We start from the raw sequence: 11,142 nt of genomic DNA on the forward strand, positions 1-11,142 counted from the left end.
AGATTGAAGAGTTCCATTGGACTAGATATGATTTAGGGTAGGTCTACACTACGAAATTAGGTCAGTTTTATAGAAATTGATTTTATACAGTCGATTGTGTGTCCCCACTAAGTGCATTAAATCGGCAGAGTGCGTCCACAGTACCGAGGCTAGCGTCGACTTTTGGAGTGTTGCACTGTGGGTAGCTATCCCACAGTTCCTGCTGTCTCCGCCGTCCATTGGAATTCTGGGTTGAGCTCCCAATGCCTGATGGGGCAAAAAAATTGTGGCGAGTGGTTTTGGGTACATGTCGTCAGGCCCCCCTTCCTCCATGAAAGCAACGGCAAACAATCGTTTCTCGCCTCTTTTCCTGGGTTACCCGTGCAGACGACATACCACGGCAAGCATGGAGCCCGCTCAGTTCACCGTCACCGTACGTCTCCTGGGTGCTGCTGGTAGACGCAGTACTGCATTGCTACACAGCAGCAGCTCCTTGCCTTCGCGGCAGCAGATGGTGCAGTACGACTGCTAGCCGTCGTCGTCATCTCCTGGGTGCTCCTGGCCGACCTCTGTGAGGTCGGTCAGGGGCTCCTGGACATAAATGGGAGTGACTCCAGGTCATTCTCTTCTTTGATCACCGCTTGCAGAGGCAATAAAGTCATTGTTGTTTCAAATTCATGCATTCTTTAATAATTTGTCACACAAATGGGGGGATAACTGCCCAGGTAGCCCGGGAAGGGTGGTGGAGGAGGGAAGGGCAAGGCCACACTGCACTTCAAAACTTATTGAATGCCAGCTTTCTGTTGCTTGGGCAGTCCTCTGGGGTGGAGTCAGGGCCGGCTCCAGGCACCAGCCTACCAAGCATGTGCTTGGGGCAGCACCTGGAGGGGGGCAGTCCTCTGAGGTGGAGTCAGGGCCAGCTCCAGGCACCAGCCTACCAAGCATGTGCTTTGGGCAGCACCTGGAGGGGGGGCGGCGCTCCGGCCGGCCGGGGAGAGCGGGGCCGCGGCCGGACTCTCCGCCCTTCTCCCGGCGGTCCGGCCGGTTGGGGAGAGCGGGTTCGCGGCCGGCCTCTCCACCCTCCTCCCGGCACTCCGGCCGCCGTGGAGAGCGGAGCTGTGGCCGGGCTCGGGGCCCTCCCCGGCCGCGCTCCCTGCCAGGGGGCTGGGGGCAGCGGGAGGCTTTTTTGCCTGGGGCGGCAAAAAAGCCAGAGCCGGCCCTGGGTGGAGTGGAGTTCTGATAGCATGGATTCCTCTCCCTATACAGCGATCAGATCCAGTACTTCCCGTTCAGTCCATGCTGGAGCTCTTTTGCGATTCTGGGACTCCTTGGTCACCTCTGCTGATGAGATCTGCACGGTCACCTTTGAGCTCGCCATACTGGCCAAACAGGAAATTAAATTCAAAAGTTCGCCGGGCTTTTCCTCTCTACCTGGCCAGTGCATCTGAGTTGAGAATGCTGTCCAGAGCGGTCACAATGGAGCACTCTGGGATAGCTCCCGAAGGCCAGTACCGTCGAACTGCGTCCACACTACCCCAAATTTGATCCAGCAAGGTTGATTTCAGCGCTAATCCTCTCGTCTGGGAGAAGTACAGAAATCGATTTTAAGAGCCCTTTAAGTCGACAAAAATGGCTTCGTTGTGTGGACGGGTGCAGGGTTAAATCAATCTAACGCTGCTAAATTCGACCTAAACTTGTAGTGTAGACCAGGGCTTAGAATTACACTGTGGCAAACATGGCAGCAAAGACACTTGAAAGCTGCAGTGACTGAAAGAGGACAAAGCCTTCCACTGCTTGTCCCACAAAGAAAATAAGGCATGTTATTGACATTTCTCTTGCCAGGCCAGACGGGCCTTTAGGCAAACAGTTTATCCAATACTCCAAGATGTCTGGGCTAGTGACATGACAGCTCACGCTTCCTTTACTCGCTTGGCTTCTCTCCCAAGAGTTCTCTTCACTTTTCCACTAGACCATTTTGTCCTGGCCCATTATAGACTGCAACAGGTTTGTGGGTTTTTCCCCCCCCCTCCCCTAAATTCCTTGGAAAGTACTGTGCATTGTGATTTCCTTGGTGTGGTCATTTGCATACCAATACCCACAATGTTTGCTTATCTCACACAGCTGCATGATGGCTGTATAGATCTGAATGCATGATTATGTGTGGCATTCAAAGTTACTTCAAATTAGGTACTGTATTTTTTTCCCTTTTATTAGAACACAAACTGCATAGAGAAGTGAAACCAACTTTTCTGAGGTTGCAAGCAAAAGCATGGGTTAGTGGCAGAATGCCTCCATGAGATCAGGCTGCCTAAAGTGTACTCGTATCTCTATCAATTTGCAAGTGAACACCAACAGGCGTTCATATACCATGAGCATGGTAATGTCTAGAAACCCATGTGACACTATTAATAAACGATTTTATTACAGAATCTGTTTTTGGAATGAATTTGTAGATTTCCGAGACACTGTTCTTTATTCTATTAGCCTCTCCAAGGGCTAATATTTGAACTTGCATAGGGACCATTTCCATGCCATTGGAAAGCTGTTTCTCCCAACTTCCATGCATAAATGATGTACGAAACGTGCTCTAATTTACACTATTCAGGCCTAGTGAGAGAGAGATTTCAAAACTGCAAAATTCGCATTCACGTCTCAGTTTGAAGACATTGCAAGAGACTAAAAAATGTAACTAGCCAGCCTGTATACTTATATCATTGCCCTAAACTACTCAGCTCAGGGGAATGCTTACCTGGTATGAATATGTGGCTGACAGAATGCAAAAACCAATAATTCTATTGAACTCCAACCTCTCAGAAGTTACAGATATACAATCAAACAGTCACATATGCTCAGTATATTAGAACATAAAGAGACATAGTATCTAATTTCCTTTCCTCCAATAGCTGTTCTTTCTATCTTAGCTATCATTTCCTTCTCCCCTAATCTATCTCTGTTTTAAGAATTTGTGTGAAAAGAGCTTTAAATACCCTATGAATATTCATGTAACGCTACTGGTATGTGTAGAAAAAATCCAGTTGTGCAGCGTTGGTTGTATGTTTATACTCCAAGATGGACATGTTATTACACCTCAATTCCCAAGTGTTACCATATACTATGATTGTGTTAATATCATTTAGCTATAAAAACAAGCTTTCTGGAGTTTTTGATAACCAGTTGCCAATACAAAAAAGATCTAGTTCATTACTCCTACTTTTTGAATGATGAGATATTGAGAGACAAGGTGGGTGAGGTAGTATCTTTTTATTGGACCAACTTCTATTGGTTAAAGAGACGTCTAAGCTTTCAAGCTTACACAGAGTTCTTCAGGTGTGGGAAAGGCACTTAGTGTCACAGCAAAATACTAGGTGGAATTATTAGAAAATCCTAATTTATATATTAGTAAATCAGCCAACCGTCTGAATTCTGTTGAGACTGATCTTACTCCTATTGAAATTCCCCTTGACTTCAATGAAACCAAGTCAAGCCCTTTAAGTAGTAATGTTGTCTGAATTAAGCAGTAAGGAACACTCCATCTGTAAAAAGCAACAGAGGGTCCTGTGGCACCTTTAAGACTAACAGAAGTATTGGGAGCATAAGCTTTCCTGGGTAAGAACCTCACTTCTTCAGATGCAAGTAATGGAAATTTCCAGAGGCAGGTATAAATCAGTATGGAGATAACGAGGTTAGTTCAAGGGTGAACTAAAACAATATCTCTCAAAAAAATGGTCTCTCAATATCAAGGGTGAACTAACCTCGTTATCTCCATACTGATTTATACCTGCCTCTGGAAATTTCCATTACTTGCATCTGAAGAAGTGAGGTTCTTACCCAGGAAAGCTTATGCTCCCAATACTTCTGTTAGTCTTAAAGGTGCCACAGGACCCTCTGTTGCTTTTTACAGATTCAGACTAACATGGCTACCCCTCTGATACTTGACTCCATCTGAACAGTGTTCTTGCAGAGGGAGGGCAGGATATTTGAGAGAGAAATATGAAGTTGTTCTCAAGATTGCATTGCAGATAAGCATGTTTTTTTCTTCTAATAAAAGGAGAAAAATCCCACACTGTGGATGAATGTCTACATGCTCTATCACTGATTTCCTTTGTGACTTTAATGAAATAGCAGAAAATTGTGGAGCATGAGCAACCACAATGGATGGCTTGCGAAATGCATAGTTACCTAAAACTCCCTTCCTCATTACTTTCTCTGGAACTCTCTAAGTGTTTGTCTACACAGGGCGGTAGTGCACATCAGTGGAGTGTGAATTCTAATGCACACCAGCATGTCACGTGCTAACTGGCCCACATGGACCCTGCTGACACTCACTAAATGTTCCCCAGGACATGGTAACATAGTGAAACAGGACTATGTTAATATGCACTGGGGAACTTTTAGTGCACCCCAGTCGGGTCCATTTGGGCCAGTTGCTATGCAACACACTGGTGCACATTAGAATTCACACCTCACTGATGAGCACTACTGCAGCATATAAACAAGCCCTAACTTGCAGGATTTATACTTTCCTCTTGCTCAACAGAGGTGAGCAGATCTTCAGCTGGTAAGAACTGCTATAGCGCCACTGAAGTCCCATTTTTTCCATTGCTTTGTGAAACACAATGTAATTTACTGTAACACACATGGAATATTTTATTATTAGTATGTATGTGAAGTGTGACAGTTGTTTTCTCTTCGTGCACTTTGTAATTGCTGGTCAGATATGAGTGAGTATATTTATGCAAATACAGCGTCCAAGAAATAGTACTTAGCTAATATCCTCTTGGTTCATTTGCTAAGAGCTGTTCACAGCATCATTCTTCAAAAAGTAGTTTAATGAAGCCGATTTATTTTTCTAATATTCCAGCGCATGCATTTGTTTACCGTAGACTTTGATAGTTACTGATTTCTACCTTGCCAATCAGGGCTAGCAGTTGCTTTAACTACAACTGCTGATCTACAGATAGGCCAGCAGAGGGCAATCTGAGCAGCCTGGTTATCTTTCAGCTCAGTTGTGTCTTTTGTAGGCATGTGTGGCTAAGCATTGTTGAAGGCTGTTGGTGTTTAAGTATGTGCTGGAACTGATGCTGTAGATCGGTAATTTTAGTGTTTCTGATTTGAAGTGTGCTGAAGACACTTGATGTGGAAAAAAGGAATGATCGTTGACCGGGGCTGTCGAGCAGCTTCCTCCATGCTGATGTCAGTTCCACAGCTTTCTTTGTAATTGGTTAAACAGATGGGGAACCAAGCACTTCATGCAGTTGGAAGTACCCTTGAGAGAATGTAATTACTGTGCTCCCTCTCCCCCGTTACTATATGTGAGATGCAATATGTCCGTTATAATCCCTTTCCACATTGTGTGGAGAGGCAGGAGCTTGCCTCAATGATACTAGCCATGAGAAAAGTGATGGGACATCAGGAAATCCTGCTGGAAAATTGCATTCACCAACAAAAAGCAGAAAATGAGGGAGTGGTAATATACATATAAAATAATTAAACTGCAGTGGATATATTTTACTGACACTTTTAGGCTAGGTAAACTATCATGATGTGGTGCTCACAACCTGCCTCACTTAAAGCAACTGCCTAGCCTGGCTAGGGGAGACTAATTACTGTCCATTTGAACACAGTGTATCCTCACTCATCTTTTCCTACTCCAAATTCACCTCTAATCCAAGATAGTGCCGTTGATAATGATGTTAAAATAATGCACTTATTGACCTCCCTACTTTCTGTAATTATCCTATCTGGCAAGCTAGACATTTAGCTCCCAGGAATAAGTAACTGGAAAATGGTTTCCATTTTGGCATTCCAAATGGCAGTCCCTTCCATTTGTTCATTAATTGTTCTATGGAAGTTGCACAAATCACTTGCGCTGTGTCAATCAATAGAGGCCATTGTTTATTTCTTCAAGGATTAGAGTCCACAAGAAATTCCCTTTGTTGTACTGTATACCTGAAACTGCTCCAGGGATGTAGTTATACAACTTGGAGGTGGAGAGAGGACAGCTAAGGACATTTTCCTCTCTTTGTTCCTTTGCATACAAAATTTTGAATACATTGCTGCCACAGTTCAGAATAACTGCACCTGTTTTTCCCCTTAGTGGTCCTGCAAGTACACCCACTCTCGGGCTTCCAGCCCCCCAGCTGTTGCCTCTCTTGGGTGACCTGTGACTCTCTCCCTTCTGACCAGGGTATTTCCAGTTATCTACTTTCACTGTGTTTATACCCACAGAAGACAGGCTGCCCAAGCATACCTGCTTTATTTCTCTTCAGTGGCTGAAAATTGTTACCACACAGTTCTTTTTATGCAAGCCTATTTTATTCTTAAGCAAAAGCACTGCAGAAAAAACATATTCAAAGCAATAAAAGGACCTACATGCATACTAATAAGACTACTAGACATCACCCCAACTCTACTGTGGGCTCTGGCAGGAGTAGTCCCTCAGCAACCCTTCATACAGTTCAGGGGTCTGTGATCTGGAGTCTCCCAGGAGCAGGTAATCAGTAGACAATGGGTTTTTCTCTCTGGGTGTAGCTTCAAAAGAGTGGATTTGAAGTGGGTCATTTGCAATCCCCTTACCCTCAGGTACTTCCTACGAAGTCCACTTCACATGTATTGTTCCAAAAAGCCCTTTGAAATTCCTTATACTTTCCAGCGATTGCATTAGTCAGTCTCCTCGAGAAGGTACGTACATACAATTCCACAATAACACATACACAATTGCATTTTTAATACAATGGATCCCAAAGGTATTCAAACTAATTCAGTAAGGTTTAATTTCATCCAGTTAAATTTATATAGGATAGTATAAGTCTGTCACAATTGCGTTTTTAGTGAGAAAATTCTAATCTCTGTTTTGATGATTTTGCATTAGCATGTACTAAACATAGATTCATAGATTCTAGGACTGGAAGGGACCTCGAGAGGTCATCGAGTCCAGTCCCCTGCCCGCATGGCAGGACCAAATACTGTCTAGACCATCCCTGATAGACATTTATCTAACCTACTCTTAAATATCTCCAGAGATGGAGATTCCACAACCTCCCTAGGCAATTTATTCCAGTGTTTAACCACCCTGACAGTTAGGAACTTTTTCCTAATGTCCAACCTAGACCTCCCTTGCTGCAGTTTAAGCCCATTGCTTCTTGTTCTATCCTCAGAGGCTAAGGTGAACAAGTTTTCTCCCTCCTCCTTATGACACCCTTTTAGATACCTGAAAACTGCTATCATGTCCCCTCTCAGTCTTCTCTTTTCCAAACTAAACAAACCCAATTCTTTCAGCCTTGCTTCATAGGTCATGTTCTCAAGACCTTTAATCATTCTTGTTGCTCTTCTCTGGACCCTTTCCAATTTCTCCACATCTTTCTTGAAATGCGGTGCCCAGAACTGGACACAATACTCCAGCTGAGGCCTAACCAGAGCAGAGTAGAGCGGAAGAATGACTTCTCGTGTCTTGCTCACAACACACCTGTTAATACATCCCAGAATCACGTTTGCTTTTTTTGCAACAGCATCACACTGTTGACTCATATTTAGCTTGTGGTCCACTATAACCCCTAGATCCCTTTCTGCCGTACTCCTTCCTAGACAGTCTCTTCCCATTCTGTATGTGTGAAACTGATTTTTTCTTCCTAAGTGGAGCACTTTGCATTTGTCTTTGTTAAACTTCATCCTGTTTAACTCAGACCATTTCTCCAATTTGTCCAGATCATTTTGAATTATGACCCTGTCCTCCAAAGCAGTTGCAATCCCTCCCAGTTTGGTATCATCCGCAAACTTAATAATCGTACTTTCTATACCAATATCTAAGTCGTTAATGAAGATATTGAACAGAGCCGGTCCCAAAACAGACCCCTGCGGAACCCCACTCGTTATGCCTTTCCAGCAGGATTGGGAACCATTAATAACAACTCTCTGAGTACGGTTATCCAGCCAGTTATGCACCCACCTTATAGTAGCCCCATCTAAATTGTATTTGCCTAGTTTGTCGATAAGAATATCATGCGAGACCGTATCAAATGCCTTACTAAAGTCTAGGTATACCACATCCACAGCTTCTCCCTTATCCACAAGACTCGTTATCCTATCGAAGAAAGCTATCAGATTGGTTTGACATGATTTGTTCTTTACAAATCCATGCTGGCTGCTCCCTATCACCTTACCACCTTCCAAGTGTTTGCAGATGATTTCCTTAATTACTTGCTCCATTATCTTCCCTGGCACAGAAGTTAAACTAACTGGTCTGTAGTTTCCTGGGTTGTTTTTATTTCCCTTTTTATAGATGGGCACTATATTTGCCCTTTTCCAGTCTTCTGGAATCTCTCCCGTCTCCCATGATTTTCCAAAGATAATAGCTAGAGGCTCAGATACCTCCTCTATTAGCTCCTTGAGTATTCTAGGATGCATTTCATCAGGCCCTGGTGACTTGCAGGCATCTAACTTTTCTAAGTGATTTTTAACTTGTTCTTTTTTTATTTTATCTGCTAAACCTACCCCCTTCCCATTAGCATTCACTAGGATAGGCATTCCTTCAGACTTCTCGGTGAAGACCGAAACAAAGAAGTCATTAAGCATCTCTGCCATTTCCAAGTTTCCTGTTACTGTTTCTCCCTCTTCACTAAGCAGTGGGCCTACCCTGTCTTTGGTCTTCCTCTTGCTTCTAATGTATTGATAAAAAGTCTTCTTGTTCCCCTTTATTCCCTTAGCTAGTTTGAGCTCATTTTGTGCCTTTGCCTTTCTAATCTTGCCCCTGCATTCCTGTGTTGTTTGCCTATATTCATCCTTTGTAATCTGTCCTAGTTTCCATTTTTTATATGACTCCTTTTTATTTTTTAGATCATGCAAGATCTCGTGGTTAAGCCAAGGTGGTCTTTTGCCACATTTTCTATCTTTCCTAACCAGCGGAATAGCTTGCTTTTGGGCCCTTAATAGTGTCCCTTTGAAAAACTGCCAGCTCTCCTCAGTTGTTTTTCCCCTCAGTCTTGATTCCCATGGGACCTTACCTATCAGCTCTCTGAGCTTACCAAAATCCGCCTTCCTGAAATCCATTGTCTCTATTTTGCTGTTCTCCCTTCTACCCTTCCTTAGAATTGCAAACTCTGTGATTTCATGATCACTTTCACCCAAGCTGCCTTCTACTTTCAAATTCTCAACGAGTTCCTCCCTATTTGTTAAAATCAAGTCTAGAACAGCTTCACCCCTAGTAGCTTTTTCAACCTTCTGAAATAATAAGTTGTCTGCAATGCAGTCCAAGAATTTGTTGGATAGTCTGTGCCCCGCTGTGTTATTTTCCCAACATATATCCGGATAGTTGAAGTCCCCCATCACCACCAAATCTTGGGCTTTGGATGATTTTGTTAGTTGTTTAAAAAAAGCCTCATCCACCTCTTCCACCTGGTTAGGTGGCCTGTAGTAGACTCCTAGCATGACATCACCCTTGTTTTTTACCCCTTTTAGCCTAACCCAGAGACTCTCAACACTTCCGTCTCCTATGTCCATCTCTACCTCAGTCCAAGTGTGTACATTTTTAATATATAAGGCAACACCTCCTCCCTTTTTCCCCTGTCTATCCTTCCTGAGCAAGCTGTATCCATCCACACCAACATTCCAATCATGTGTATTATCCCACCAAGTTTCAGTGATGCCAACAATGTCATAGTTGTATTTATTTATTAGCACTTCCAGTTCTTCCTGCTTATTACCCATACTTCTCGCATTTGTATATAGGCATCTAAGATACTGGTTTGATCTTTCCTCCCGGGTTTGTCCTGACCCTCCTTTCTCTCTGCCAATATAGCCCACACTTCCTCTCGTCTCCGACCCATCTCCCAGGTCTCCATGTTCCCCACTTACCTGCGGGCTTTGCTCACCTGTCCCCGTCGAACCTAGTTTAAAGCCCTCCTCACTAGGTTAGCCAGTCTGTGTCCAAATAGGGTCTTTCCCCTCCTCGAAAGGTGAACACCATCTCTGCCTAGCAGTCCTTCCTCAAATAGCATCCCGTGGTCTAGGAAGCCAAAGCCCTCCTGGCGACACCATCTTCGCAGCCAGGCATTCACCTCCATGATGCATCTGTCTCTGCCCGGGCCCCTACCTTTGACAGGAAGAATCGAAGAGAATACCACCTGCGCTCCAAACTCCTTCACCCGTACTCCCAGAGCCCTGTAGTCACTCTTGATCCGCTCAGTGTCACACCGCGCAGTATCATTTGTGCCCACATGGATGAGTAGCATGGGGTAGTAGTCAGAGGGCTGGATAATCCTCGACAATGCCTCCGTAACGTCTCGGATACGGGCTCCCGGCAGGCAGCATACCTCCCGAGATGAAATGTCAGGGCGACAGATGGGCGCCTCCGTCCCGCTCAGCAGAGAGTCTCCGACCACCACTACCCTACGTTTCCTATTCGCAGTGGTGGCAGCAGACCTCCCAGCCTTAGGGGTACGAGGCTTCTCCTCCTTTACTGTAGGGGGTGATGCCTTCTTTCCTGTATCAAGAAGAGCATAACGGTTACCTATTACCACAGCGGGAGGGTTCGGAGCAGGGGTGGAGCACTGCCTGCTGCCAGAAGTAACCAGCTGCCAGTGTCCACCCTGAGCCATCTCCTCCTCCACCAGTGGTGTATCAGCAGTCCTGTGTCCTGGGACAGCTACCTCAGCTGTCTCCACATGGACACTGTCCAGGAATTGCTCGTGGATTCGGATGCTTCTCAACCTAGCCACCTCCTCCTGTAGCTCTCCCACCTGCTGCCTGAGAGATTCCACCAGCAGGCACCTTTCACATTGGATGGTCCCCTCAGCCTGGATATCAGTAAGTGGAAATTGCAAGTTACAGTCTCTGCAAAACCACACCAGGATCTGGGTAGAAGCATCCATGCTCAGGCGCTCTGTCTGGCTACAGGCGCAGGTGGAGGAGACAGAAGCAGTGCTGGCACAGGTGTTGCGGGTCTTCCTAACCATCGTAAGCCTCCCTCTGTCAAACTCCCGTCTGCAGCCCCCTGTCCGCTGAAAGGGTTGTTTAAGCAAGAAGTTTAAAGTTTTAAGGGGAATAAAGGGAAAACAGATAGAACCGGCAAGGGACCCTCGCCCCTTCCCACTCCCCTTCCCGACTCCCTTGCGAAACTCCCTGTTAGCAGCCCCTGTTCGCAAACGCTCCCTGGTCGCTTGTGCGCTG

The sequence above is a fragment of the Terrapene carolina genome, unplaced genomic scaffold (assembly GCF_002925995.2).
Source record: "Terrapene carolina triunguis isolate 2854851 unplaced genomic scaffold, T_m_triunguis-2.0 Scaffold96, whole genome shotgun sequence".
Lineage (NCBI taxonomy): Eukaryota > Metazoa > Chordata > Testudines > Emydidae > Terrapene > Terrapene triunguis.